General features: G+C 48.7%; 1 protein-coding gene and 1 long non-coding RNA gene across 9 annotated transcripts in view; one reads left to right on the top strand and one right to left on the bottom strand.

Annotated features, from left to right (window-relative positions):
• The window catches only part of ROBO3 (roundabout guidance receptor 3), a 333,100-nt gene that overhangs the window by 113,911 nt on the left and 205,867 nt on the right, over positions 1–13,322 (top strand). The gene's annotated exons all lie outside the window — the stretch shown is intronic.
• LOC310695844 lies at positions 3,650–12,752 on the bottom strand. Of its 2 annotated transcripts, XR_014520278.1 has the most exons (4): positions 11,488–12,752; positions 7,473–7,641; positions 6,666–7,192; positions 3,650–3,953 (listed from the first exon to the last, which is right to left on the bottom strand). It is a non-coding gene; the product is annotated as an uncharacterized lncRNA (long non-coding RNA). The 2 variants fall into 2 exon arrangements; XR_014520279.1 differs by lacking the exon at positions 6,666–7,192 and having other exon boundaries at positions 3,663–3,953.

The raw sequence follows: 13,322 nt of genomic DNA, 5'->3' as shown, positions 1-13,322 counted from the left end.
CTGGGATACCTTGTCCCTCTCAATTCCTCTGGGGGCTCAACCCCCACAGTATTTTTCCCACCCTGCCTGTCCCTTCTTTCCTTGCTTACTTGATCCTTCCCTCCATGTGGCTTGGCACAGAGCAGCCGAGGAGGACATGGGCATCTGGGCAAGCCAGCAAAGAAGGCGCCTTCCCATGGTGGGGGCAGCAGCCTCTTCGGGGGCCACCCCCTAAATACCATGGTTGCAGCCAGAGCACTGATGAGAGCACCTGGCCAGCAGGCACTGGAAGTGGGCATAGGAGAGGGAGGGGCCCGGCTGGCACATGAGGGAAGGAGGGAAGAGAGGCAGGCAGAGCAAGAAGCCTGACCATGCTGTTGATACCATCACCAACTATCTGCCTGGGCATGTGAAGCCCCAACCCCTGGCTCAGAAGGAGCCACTGGGGCCACATCACTGCCACGTTTCACTCCGCCCAATGTTGTAACAGCGTCAGAGTGGTGCGCAGAGCCCTCCATAAGATGATGGCAGCTATGGATGGGACAGTGTTTCATACTGTCCTGTGGTGGAGATGAACAGGGGTGGCTGTCGGGCTTTGGGGAAGCGGTTTCCTCCCTCCCTTTGGCCATGGATAAGCAGAACAAAGTGAAAACAGTCTCTTACCGGTTAAAGAGATTTTTAACTTTCACAGCAAAAGAACAAAGACTCCATTCTCAGAGGAAAGGTGCTCCCAATTAAGGTTTCCCCCCACTTCCCCCCAAGCCACCCCCATCACTTCTTCATCTGGCAACCTGACTCACAACCATTTGGCCTTCTGTGTAGCTACCTTATCTGCTCTCCGTGACCTTGGACTGATCGTTTGGACACTTTCCAGCGAAAGGGAGTCTGTTAATTCTCTTCTCCCTGTTCTTTTTTTCCTAGCTGTTCCCCACTCAGTTCTGCCCAGCTGTTGTCTTCTGAACTATGCCCCTCTGCAAACCACTGTTCCAAATCTATACTGCTCCACTGTTCCTGGGCAGCTTCATGATCCTGGTCAAGAGCAGGGGGAAGGGGGAGGCTCCTCATCAGAGTAGCTCTCCTCAGCTTGGTCTCTGACAGTGGCCTTCTGAATGCAAATGGAAACCTGCATGAGGACTCTCTGATGGTGCACAGCAAACAAATGTGTCTGAGCCCTCCCAGTGTGGAATTTATAGAGCATCTAGATCCCAAAGCCTATGCTGCCACTGTGTGTGTCTTTTCTGAGGATAGTATTTTCTGATGGGAGCATGCATCTGCATACCAGGTGCTAGGAATCACAGGTGGGGATAATGTTTTTACACTCAGATTCTGCTTGGGGGCTTCCCATGGGCATATGGTTGGCCACTGTAAGAATGGGGCGGGTATCCAATTAACATGTTCCATCAGCACAAGGATTTCTGCTTGCAGAACTGAAAAGAACAACACCCCTTCTATGCCCTCCCCATGCCCTCCTCAAATCTGCCCTGGAGAGTTGGGGAACCTGTTCCTTATTCCTTTTTGCACCACATCTTATTAGACTGGGAGCCTGTAGGCAGGGACTGCTTTAGCTTTCCATATATGTACAGTGGTACCTTAGGTTAAGAACTTAATTCGTTCTGGAGGTCCATTCTTAACCTGAAACTGTTCTTAACCTGAGGTACCACTTTAGCTAATGGAGCCTCCCACTGCTGCCGTGCCTCTGCCGCGCGATTTCTGTTCTCATCCTGAAGCAAAGTTCTTAACCTGAGGTACTATTTCTGCGTTAGCAGAGTCTGTAACCTGAAGCATCTGTAACCTGAGGTACCACTGTACTTTATATCACCTGGGAAATATTCGGCACTTTATAAGAGTTTAGCAGCAGCAGCAACAATAGCAATTCAAATCAATAATTATAAGAATTGTGGTAAATAGTAATTGTGAAGTTCGCAACTATTTTAGGCATACGAAGGACTTCCAACACTTGAGTGCTATATAAACGTTCAGTATTCTCCCCCTCCTCCTCTAAGATGATATATTCTTCATGTTAAGTGTTACCCATCATGCTGCTTGTTTGAAAGCTTGGATCAGGCCTCAGACACTTGATGAAAAGAGGCATTTATTTCATGAAAATGGAGGGGAGGCCCAGGTCAGAGGATGAGCACCTGTCTTCTGCATGCAAAGGTCCCAAGTTTGTTCATTCTTCCTCTTTCTTTTTGCTTAATAGACAATGGTTCGGTCAGAAGAGCAAGTGACTCTTAATCCCAAGGTTGTGGGTTCAAGTCCCACATGGGATGAAAGATTGCTGCACTGCTGGGGGCTGGCCCTATCCAACTCTAGAATTGTACGATTCTATTATTATTATTTCTCCTTTCAGACCAAAATTGTCTCCCAGTCCCTGGCATCTCCCATGTGAAAAGGATCAGGTAGTAGGGGATATGGAGGACCCCACCCCACCCTGCACAAACACATCTGACACCCCAGAGAGCCACTGTCAGTCACAATACTGGGCCACCTAGACCAAATGTCTGACCTGGTACACAGCAGCTTCCTATGATTCTATCTTCTCAGAAATGGAAGAGCACCAGAATTTGTTGGTGCCTTCCTGTCTGGGGACAGTAAGATCACGAGCGAAGATTCCCATAACAGAGGAGGACTCTAATAACTGATAAAGCACGATCCTGGAGGAGCTGGTTTTCATAAGCTCCTTACTGGAACTCGCTCATATTAGGAGACGAGATATGAAAACTTCCTTTTGCAGGATTCAGCCTGCCTCTATCCTGGGCTGAGTGAGATCCAGCAGCTCAGCTCAGCCCCACCCTAACCCTAAACTGAGATGAATCCCTTTATTTCCCCAACCTTCATGGAAGCCCATGTTTATGACAGCTTACAAGCCAAGAGAGGCTCCCTCTCCCCTCTACAGAGACAGCTTACAAGCCAAGATAGGATGTTAGGCTAGTTCAGCTTCAGTGAACTACTGAGAATTTACCCCTGAGAAGGTGCTTAATTTCTGAAGTGAGGTTTGTTAAGGCTCAAGCTTGCCTGGATGTTGCACCTTCTGTTCTGCACACAGCACCTTGTACCTGATCTCATCTGAGTGGTGAGAGATGACTGTATTTATTCTGTGACTGGGGGGGAGGGAGCAGTTTGCACATGCATAAACGTAAAGGTAAAGGGACCCATGACCATTAGGTCCAGTCGTGACCGACTCTGGCGTTGCGGCGCTCATCTCGCTTTATTGGCCGAGGGAGCCGACGTACAGCTTCCGGGTCATGTGGCCAGCATGACTAAGCTGCTTCTGGCGAACCAGAGCAGCGCACGGAAACGCCGTTTACCTTCCTGATGGAGCAGTACCTATTTATCTACTTGCACTTTGACGTGCTTTCAAACTGCTAGGTTGGCAGGAGCAGGGACCGAACAACGGGAGCTCACCCCATTGCGGGGATTCGAACCGCCGACCTTCTAATTGGCAAGTCCTAGGCTCTGTGGTTTAACCCACAGCGCCACCCGCGTCCCACTACCCACTTACCCATGAGAAGGTGCTTAATTTCTGACATGAGGTTTGATGAGGCTCAGGCTTGCCTGGATGTTGCACCTTCTGCTCTGCACACAGGCCCTTGTCCCCGATCTCATCTGAGTGGTGGGAGATGACTGTATTTATTCTGTGACTGAGGGGTGGGGGGAGCAGTTTGCCCATGCATAAAGGCGCTCTATTCCGTTTTTTTGCTCTTTCACTTGTTACTTGAGTTGAGACAAAGCAATAAAAACAGCTGTGGAACTAGCTGGCACCTCTATGACACTCCATGTGATGCTGCAGGCAATTATGGGGAGGGCAGAAGACAGCGATATCAATTCTGGGGGACTTGGAAATAATAGGAAGCTCATCGACCTCTGGATAACTAGGATCTTCACTTGTGGATAAGCATGGATGAAGTTGTTGACTTCAGTTTTTCATTTTCCCAATCTTTAAGTTCAGTTTGCTAGGCTTCCTCATCAGTTTGCTTTTTAAAAAAAAGTATTTACAAGAATTCATTAGCATTTTAACATTTCTTCTAATGAACCGATTTTAATGCAATCTAGACAATTTCTGTAAGTAATTTCCCCCAATTCGATGCATATCTGTATGTTATTTTCCTAGATATACATGCATTTTTGTGTACTTTCCCCATGAATACTATAGCAATGGGTACATTATCTGCTTGGAGAGCCATGCCACAAAAGTTTTCAGAGAACTGCATATTTCAAAGTTGTGTTTCAGGTCATCTATTGTTTTGGGAAATATGAACTAGGTGGTTTTCATTAAAATATGAAGTGAACTGTATCCCCCCCCCATCCCCACTCTGAAGAAGCAATATTTTCTTCATTATTACTTCCTGGAGAAATCCCAGACCTTCCTGAGGGCACAACTGTGTGAGATGATGCTTTCCTACTCTTTCCAGAATGCCCCTTGTGGCTTCTATCCTGATTATTTCTCTGCGGGATGTCAATAGCTGGTGCAGAGTTGACACCAGCCTTAGATGAGAGGCCTGACCACATCAGACTGGTAGGAGTCAGGTGTAAATTATGCACTGTGCAGTGAAAGTGGATAGAGATAAGTTTTTCTCCCACTCATAATACTAGAATTTGGGGGGGCATATCATCCAATGAAATTGATCAGTAAGAGTTTTAGGGCAGGCAAAAGGAAATTCTTCACACAGAAAATCATGCATTTATAGAATTGGTTGCCACCAGATTCTAGTAGCATGTAAAGGGTAAAGGACCATTAGGTCCAGTCGTGGCCGACTCTGGGGTTGCGGCGCTCATCTCACTTTAGTGGCCGAGGGAGCCGGCGTACAGCTTCCGGGTCATGTGGCCAGCATGACTAAACCGCTTCTGGCGAACCAGAGCAGCACACAGAAGCGCTGTTTACCTTCCCGCCGGAGCGGTACCTATTTATCTACTTGCACTTTGATGTGCATTCAAACTGCTAGGTTGGCAGGAGCAGGGACCGAGCAATGAGAGCTCACCCCGTCACAGGGATTCGAACCGCCAACCTTCTGATCGGCAAGTCCTAGGCTCTGTGGTTTAACCCACAGCACCACCTGCGTCCTAGTAGCATAGGGAGCTTCAAATTCAAGGTTAGGTCTACCAATCTTTCAAGTTCAAAGGGAACTTCTCGGAGGCATTTGGTTGGCCACTATGGGAAATACCATGTTGGGCTAGATCGGGAAGGGGGGAGGAATCCTGTGGCTCTCCAGATGTGGCTGGAGTTCAGCTCCGTCACCCCAACCATTGACTATGCTGATGATGGGAGTTGGAATCTAGAAATATCTGGAAGGCCACAAGTTCCTCACCCCTGGGCTGGATGGACCTTTGGCCTGATCCAGAAATGTTTCAATGTCCTTCTACATCTGAGTTGTATGGCACTCTATAACTCACCCTGAAGGCAACACCTTGACAACTTTTGAGTAATGCTCCTTATTTTACACAACCAGTTTCTTTCTCAGAGGTGGGGAACCTGTGGTCATCCGATTACTGATACCATATAGCCTGAGTCCATCTTTCCAAAGGGCCTCTGTCCTCAGCCCCTGCACACCAATACTTGTTACTAGGCTCCATCTCCCATCATCCCTAATCAGTGGTCATGCTGGTTAGGACTGGTGTGAGCTGGGAGTCCAAAAACATCTGGAGGACCAAAGGTTCTCCATTCCTATTCTATACAATGGTGCAATTGATTGAAATAATCTTACTCTCCTCTGCTCTTTCCTAAGACATATTTCAGGTGGATTGCCCCACCCCAAGGTCAATTGCAAGGGAATGGTGGAATCACCTCCATTCCTGCATCGTTAGCGTTGGCAAGCCCCTAATTTTCATTCATGTGGGGCTCCAATAAGCCAGGCACCTCGATTTAATGCCGAAATCACTCCTCTTTATACCTGGAGGCTGGTGCTCTCTGTTAATTTAGTAACAGATTTGCATTTTTATCACTTTCTTGGCTTAACTGATGAACATTAATTCCCTGCAAGTTTCTACAATTGCTGGATACTTAATTATTTGGCCAAAACCTTCTGCAGAGAGAACCTTGTGCTATAAAAATGGCAATTTCCATCTTGATCTATTTTAGTACTTTTCAGAAGAAAAGAAAGGGGGGCAGAGAGAGAGAGAAAAGAAAGAAAGAAAGAAGCAGGATTGATCCCTGAAGCAGCCCCTGGCCTGCGACTCGGTGGCAGAATAAGAAGAATGGGTGAATAATCTGTCTGATTTCTTTAGCTGACGAATGTCAGTTCCATTTTTATATTCAAGTCTGTCGACATTGCAACAGATTTCATCTTTGCCTTTCGTTCATCAACAGCTATTCTGTTCCTTTCCATCACTCTTGCAGGCTCCCCCCCCCCCATTTGAAATGGGAAAAGAGGCTAATGGGGGGGCAGGGGGGGAGAAAAATTGTGCAGAAACTGTTTTTCTTTTCGCTCTTCCGGAAACTGAAAACCTGGGTGATTGGTATTTATCACAAGGCAGGAATCTTAAGTCTGCATTAGATACTGTTACAGAAAGGTACATAAAAGATGGATATATCATTTGCCAGGGCAAAGCCTGCTGGGCTTCTTCTAAGGGGTTAAAGGTCACATGAACAGTGGTGACACGTTTAAAAAGTAATAGCGTTGCTTAAAAGAGGATTAATCAAGTGTAGAACTACACCCCTCCCCCCAAAAAAATATATTGAGAGATGGTACCTGCTGACCAAGCGCTGACCTCAGCTTAGCACAGGCTGAGACTTGAGTTGAAAGGAGTGTATCTTGAGATGGAAGAGAAGGGCAGTCCACAGACAGAGGACAGAAGGTTCACAAGGGCCTGAGGCATTGTGTGTGTGAGAGAGGAGGCTACTTGTCATAACCTGGAAAAAATCTTGGTGTTTATATTAAACTGCATCACCTCGAAATGTCCTGATAGCAGGGGAGATGTTGAAGGGGAGGAGAAGGCTCAGAAACGATGACGATGACGATAATTTGATTTATTACCCACCCTTTAGCCCGAAGTGCCAGGGCTTCTGAGGATGCAATTTTTGTATCCTTTCATGCTTCTACAATTAGTGCAGGTGGCGGAGTCCAAAAGGACAACGATGCTTGCTCCTTAAAACTCCTACATCGCTTGGTATCCCCTCCTCTTTCAGTCTTTCACTTCCATTTAAAAGAGCGCATTGGAAAATCAGCCGCAAGGGAGCTCGCTACCTGGATTCTGATGGCAGCCCGGAGTGTGCGAACTGCGAACATTAATGCATATTTTCAAATCAAATGCACATTCTCACCTGATTTCTCTTCTTTCTGGAAACCCCCCAACCAATTTAGCTGTCATTTATGCAAGACTTGAGAGTTGACAGTTTAGCTTTGGTGTGTATACATGTGTTTAATTTGTGCATCTCCCTGTCATGGCACAACCACAGTCATAATAACTGAAAAAAGGGGGGGGAAGGTGTGTGTGTCTTGTTTAGATCTTACGCAGATCTTATGTGTGATCATAGGAGAAGGCAGCTTTTTAATTACCTGGGTGGTGATGGGGGTGGGGCAGGGTCCCAGGCCTGCCCTTAATGAGTTGTTGCACAAGTTAGCAGATGACACTTGCCAGCTCATTAGCTGTGGTTTCTCTTCATCAGAATCACCAGGTCTGCAGGACAAGTGGGTACCTGCGTCCCGGTTTGATTTGTTTCTGTTTCTGCAAGGACAAAAACGAATGGCTTCATATTACAGGGAAGGTCAATTTAGGCCAAACATTCGCCACGACCTCCCGAACTATACAAGTGATCCATGGAGCAATATTATCAAACCAGCTGAGGAAGTTGGGGAAACTCTTTTCTCCTTGCCCCCAGAAATTTCAAAGGGAGAAAAAACAAGTCAGGTGCATAGATGTAGGTTTTGTAAAGCCAATTGGTCATTGTGAGGAGAGTACATTCATCTCCCCCGAGGTATGAATTTAATAAGATGCCTTGTGGTGATCCAGGCTATTGGTCCAGCTACCTTGGAACTAGCTGTACTTGCTGGCAACAGAGGCTACCCAGGTCTCAGGCAGAGGTCACTTTTATACCTGGTACCTGATATTCTGTGATGGGAAAATGCTGAGTGGAAAATACTCAGCGGTGAACAGGACTCTGAACAGGATGAAGCTGGGTGGGATCTTTGGCTCATGAAGTATCCATTATTGGACTATGGCCTCTCCATCTGCTTTATCCTAACTTAAATGCAGTATAAGGAGTCTCTATGAGAGTATACAGTGGTACCTCGGTGTAGTGGTTCTAGGGGTTGCTCGTGCGTAAGCCGGTGCAAACACCTGGCTGGGTTGCCTGAGTGAACCTTTTCTGTCCGGACAGCCACTCACCCGTGGCTGTCTCAATCGCTGGCAGAATCCATCAGTGGGCGTTTCTTAAACTTCTTCCAGCAAAGAAGCTCTTTGACGCCTAGTCTCCTCCTACTCTCTCTGCGCAAAAGCCTTCTGTGCAAGGAGGGCGTAGGCAGCGGAGGACCTCTACTCTCCCCGCTGGTCCCCGGCAAGGAGTCATGGGACCACCTCGCCGCTTCCCCCATCTGCCCTCCTTCTCCACTGGTGCTACGCTGATTCTCTTCCCCAGAAGATGGGCTGCCTCTCCCAACCCCGGGACGCTCTCTGGAATCCCTCTGGAGTTTGCTCTCTCCCTCCGGCACTGATGGCAGTTCCCTGACACTTGGGTTAAGTACTTAATTTGTTCTGGAAGTCCGTTCTTAACCTGACACTGTTCTTAACCTGAAGCACCACTTTAGCTAATGGGGCCTCCTGCTGCTGCCGCGCCGCCGGAGCACGATTTCTGTTCTCATCCTGAAACAAAGTTCTTAACCTGAAGCACTATTTCTGGGTTAGCGGAGTCTGTAACCTGAAGCGTATGTAACCTGAAGCATATGTAACCCAAGGTACCACTGTATTGTATTTTAAAATGGGGTTTCAGAGTTTTTAGGGGGTTTTGAATGTCTTATGCAGATTTTTCAATTTCATTGTTCTGTATGGGACAATGACAATAAAGAGATCGTATCGTATCATAATGTGACTCTGGGCTAGGCACTGAAACTCAGAGCCAGTTAGGGTGGGTTTGAATCTTTTAACTCCCCACCCCTGGAAGGCCAAATTTGGCAGGTGGGTGGGGTTGCACTCTTGCTAATCACCTGACAGTATAGTGATGTCAGGTGATGCTGCACCTTGAAAAACTGACTGCAGGGACTTCAAAGAGAAGCATGGGGGCAAATAGGTTTGCTAACAGCGCCATGCTGCTCTTTGAGCCTTTCAAAACCAGAGGTTTAAAGAGCAGTGTGGGGCTGTTTTGTACACAGAGTTTTCAGCCCAGCACTGAGCTTTGGCTGCATGAGCCTGTTCGCAGCAGAAGGAAACCCCCCACACGTCTAGTGATTGGCTGGCAGGTGTGCTTTTTAAAAATGACCACATGGTCAAAATTTGACCAAACTATTCCCCTCACATGGTGACAATTTCTAGAGTTCCTTTGGAAGAGGGTTTGACTGTTAAACTACTCAAGGAATTATAGTTTTATGAGGGGAACTGAGGCCTCCTAACAACTCTCCTGCCAACCTAGCAGTTCGAAAGCACGTCAAAGTGCAAGTAGATAAATAAGTACCACTCCAGCAGGAAGGTAAATGGCGTTTCCGTGCGCTGCTCTGGTTTGCCAGAAGCGGCTTAGTCATGCTGGCCACATGACCCGGATGCTGTACACCAGCTCCCTCGGCCAGTAAAGCGAGATGAGCGCCGCAACACCAGAGTCGTCCGCAACTGGACCTAATGGTCGGGGTCCCTTTACCTTTAACAACTCTCAGCACTCAGGGTTCTTGGAGGAGGGCATGACCAGGGGCACCAACTTGCACCAAAGATTAGGGGAGCCAGCGTTGTGTGTGTGTGTGTGTGTGTGTGTGTGACATCACACGCTTGTTGCCCATCACGTGACATCACATCAACATGTCTGGAGGAGCTGTGGCAGAGCTGAATGCAGTGCCAGCATGGCTTCAACGGCTGACAGCTCTTCCTCTCTGGTGCTGGGCCTCTTCCTGCTCTTGCTGTTGCCATTGGGGGGCCAAAAGAGCTTGGCCCCTAGGACATGGCACCCCTGGCCATGACTACTTAAAGTGGTATGAAACGGTTTTAACCGTATAATGCAGATGGTTGCAGCGAAATCAGCCATCTGAGAAAATGGGCTTTGGTCCATTTGAAGCTTACACAGTGGTACCTCTGGATGTGAACGGGATCCATTCCAGAGCCCTGTTCGCATCCTGAAGTGAACGCAACTCACGTCCGTGCGTCTGCGTGTGTGTGGGTTGTGATTTGCCACTTCTGCGCATGAACGTGATGTCATTTTGAGCATCTGTGCATGCGCGAGCGGCAAAACCTAGAAGTAACGCATTCCGTTACTTCTGAGTTGCTGTGGAGCGCAACCCGGAAATGCTCAACCTGAAGCAACTTCAACCCGAGGTATGACTGTACCATAATACATCTGTTACATCTTTACAGTGTCCATAATAATGATAGCTGTCAAAGACACAGAAGGTATCTTGCTATCTCCATGTGATGCTAGAGATAATGGGATCATAAGGCCTGGATCCAGACTAAGTTGAACTCAGGTTCAACTAATATTGGGCTTAGGGGCAGAGGAAGGGGGGTGCGGTGGAGGCAGGCCACCCTGGGTGTTACCACTGAGGGGGAGTGACAAAATGCCGGGTGGCACTCACTGTGCCTGAGCCACACGTCTCTCCTGGGAGTGACGCGGTGGCTTGGACACCCACAGGCTCCATGCTGCCCCAAACGGTCTGCCCACCACATCCCCCTCAGCTGTAGGGTGGCTGAGTGGGAGGAGGCAGGCAGACTCCTTGGAGTCACAGCGTCCTGCCCTGGTTCGCCCTGCCCCGCGAGCGACTGGCCCTGCCCCTGGGTGCAGGGCATGCGCGCCGCCCCAGGTGCCCACTTGGCTTGCTCCACTGCTGATTGGGCTGTGGCCAACCAGCCTCTACAGTAGACCCTTTGAAAATAAAGAACTTAACTGACTCATGCCTATTAACTTCAGTGGGTCTACTCTAAATAGGACTGGCATTGGATAAAATCCTTGGTCTGGATCCATGCCATAGCCCTCATGGATATTTTCTTATAATAAGCATATTTCTTTAAAAAGAGTCTTATGACACTGAACAGTCAGAGCATTTATTCTGATATACGCAATTGTAAACTGATGAAAAGGACTCTTGTCCTTGAAAGCTTTTTGCACACTAGCCTTTTAAGATGCTTTTTTTTTTTGTATTTGCTTCAGCAGACTTCATCCATATAACTTCACCTCTAGAATTCATTTCTCTATTTCTTACATTGGTGGAGTGTGTGTGTAAAGAAGCTGACATCTCTCAGTGGCTTCTCTAATCCTTGTCTGTGGACTGACGGTGATGGCTTCAGCAGTCATGTTGCAAGGACCAGTTTTTGCTCCTTGTTTTGCTAATTCAGCACTAAACCAGAAGCATAGCAAATGCAAGATGCTGCCGCAGGGCTAACCTCTGTAGAGGGTTTAAGTTAGGGTTCACCAAGCAGGCCCCATCTCCAGAATCGACTTTCACATACCTAGATTATGCAAAATAAGGAAGAATCAGCACCATCGGTTAAAATGATTTATAAAAGCAACTAAAGTATGGAACACCCTGTCCTACGGCAAAATGAAGACGATCTCACCTGTGGACTGAAAGAGTCTTTCAATATACACACAGTGCATTTCTTTAATGCATTACAAAGTTCACAGGCCACATATCTGGAATTGGAGGGCACGGCTGCCAAATCAAAGGGCATGGCTTGTCATAGCACCTCTCCTTTGCTGCATTAGGGAATAATAACAACAGCTTTCTCTACTGAATGCTAAGCAGTGTAGCCTGCCACCTAGACTGGTTGCACCGAATGAGCAAAATAAATCCACCCAATGTCTTTAGAGACTCTGCACCTACCCAAGGGGAGCAATTTTTTCCAGGCTGCATCCCATGTGTCACTTTTCCTCCACGGGCATACAGTGACGCAGGAAAACACCTATATACACTGCCATCGTTCTATGTAGCCGCTCACAGTGAAAAATGGGGGTCAAGTGGAGAGTGGAATTGAGGTCACAGCCATATTCCTCCTATCCATCTCCACACCTTCAGCTGAAGATGTGCACAAGGTCCATCCCACGTCTAGGTTGTACACCTGTGGGCTCTTTATGCGCAGTTAGGAACCTTGTTCTGGACATTATATTAAAAGTGGATGGGGTATGGACAGGAGAGGGCAGGATCAAGCCTGCTGCCCTGCTCCCCATGTCTTGGCTTAATGTGTGAATACACTTGTGTGTGTGCAAACTGCACATGTGACAAGGACCCTCACTTTTCCAGGGTATCATGAAGAGAAAGCTCAATTATGTGCAAGGATTCTTTAGGTGAACCAGTGATGGTCAGGTGCAAATATAACAGGTGTGATCCTAGCTATCCCACACACTGAACGTCTGGATGGTGAAAGCTCACTTTTCGCCAGCTTCCAATTAGTGAACTACAAACAGTTCTCTTCGTGGGTGAGAGTAGCACAGCAGCAGCAAACCCTTAGTCGGACTCGTCCTCAGGTTCGCACGCAGGCACGTAGGTCAGGGGCGGACCCTGCTGCCGCGTTGCCCCTCCCACCCCCTGCGTTTGTTCTAACACGGGCAGAACACACACCCTGCCTTCTCACATGACGACGGTGCACGCTAGCGAAGGCGTTTCCCTTACTTCTCATACACGCGTGTAGCAAGAACATTACTGTATCAGGCGGGCAACCGAGGACCCCGACGGCTTGTGATTATTTCGTGCGTCGGAATTGCGCCCCGAGCAGGTTCCAGATTCAATTCGAGTCGCGTTGGCTGGCGGCTTGATCCGGCGTGAGCCTGCGAGAGCGCTCCCCCCTGCGCGTCCGTGGGGCGACAGGGGCGGGGAGCAGCTCGGCAAGCGCGTCCCTCCGGCGTGGCTGCTGGCGTCGTAGCCAAACCTCGCCCGCCTCCCATCCCGGTTCGACCGAGGCCAACTCCTCTCGACCCGCGCGTTCTCCGGGCGAGGCGGGTTGGCGTCTCTTTCAGCCGCCGCTGGGGGAACCAGCAGCCTGACAAAGGGGCCGGGGCAGCGGAGTTGAAGCAAGTTCCACGGCGTGGCGGCTTCTCGGCTATCGCGCCCGGGCGAGCAAGGCACCAGCCAGGCGTCCGGAGCAACCTCAGCATCAGCAACGTGTTTGCTCCGCTGGGAGTCGCTCCAGAAGTGCTGCGCTCGCCCGGGAGCAAACGGCGCCTTGGAGTTGCTTTCCCCAAAGTGCCGGAGCCTGCCCGGATCGCGTGCCTCTCCATCTCC

Source organism: Podarcis liolepis (assembly GCF_965112155.1).
Source record: "Podarcis liolepis genome assembly, chromosome: 16".
NCBI classification, from domain to species: Eukaryota; Metazoa; Chordata; class Lepidosauria; order Squamata; family Lacertidae; genus Podarcis; species Podarcis liolepis.
Note: the sequence above shows the minus strand (reverse complement) of the source record. Positions and strands in the feature narration are given on the sequence as shown.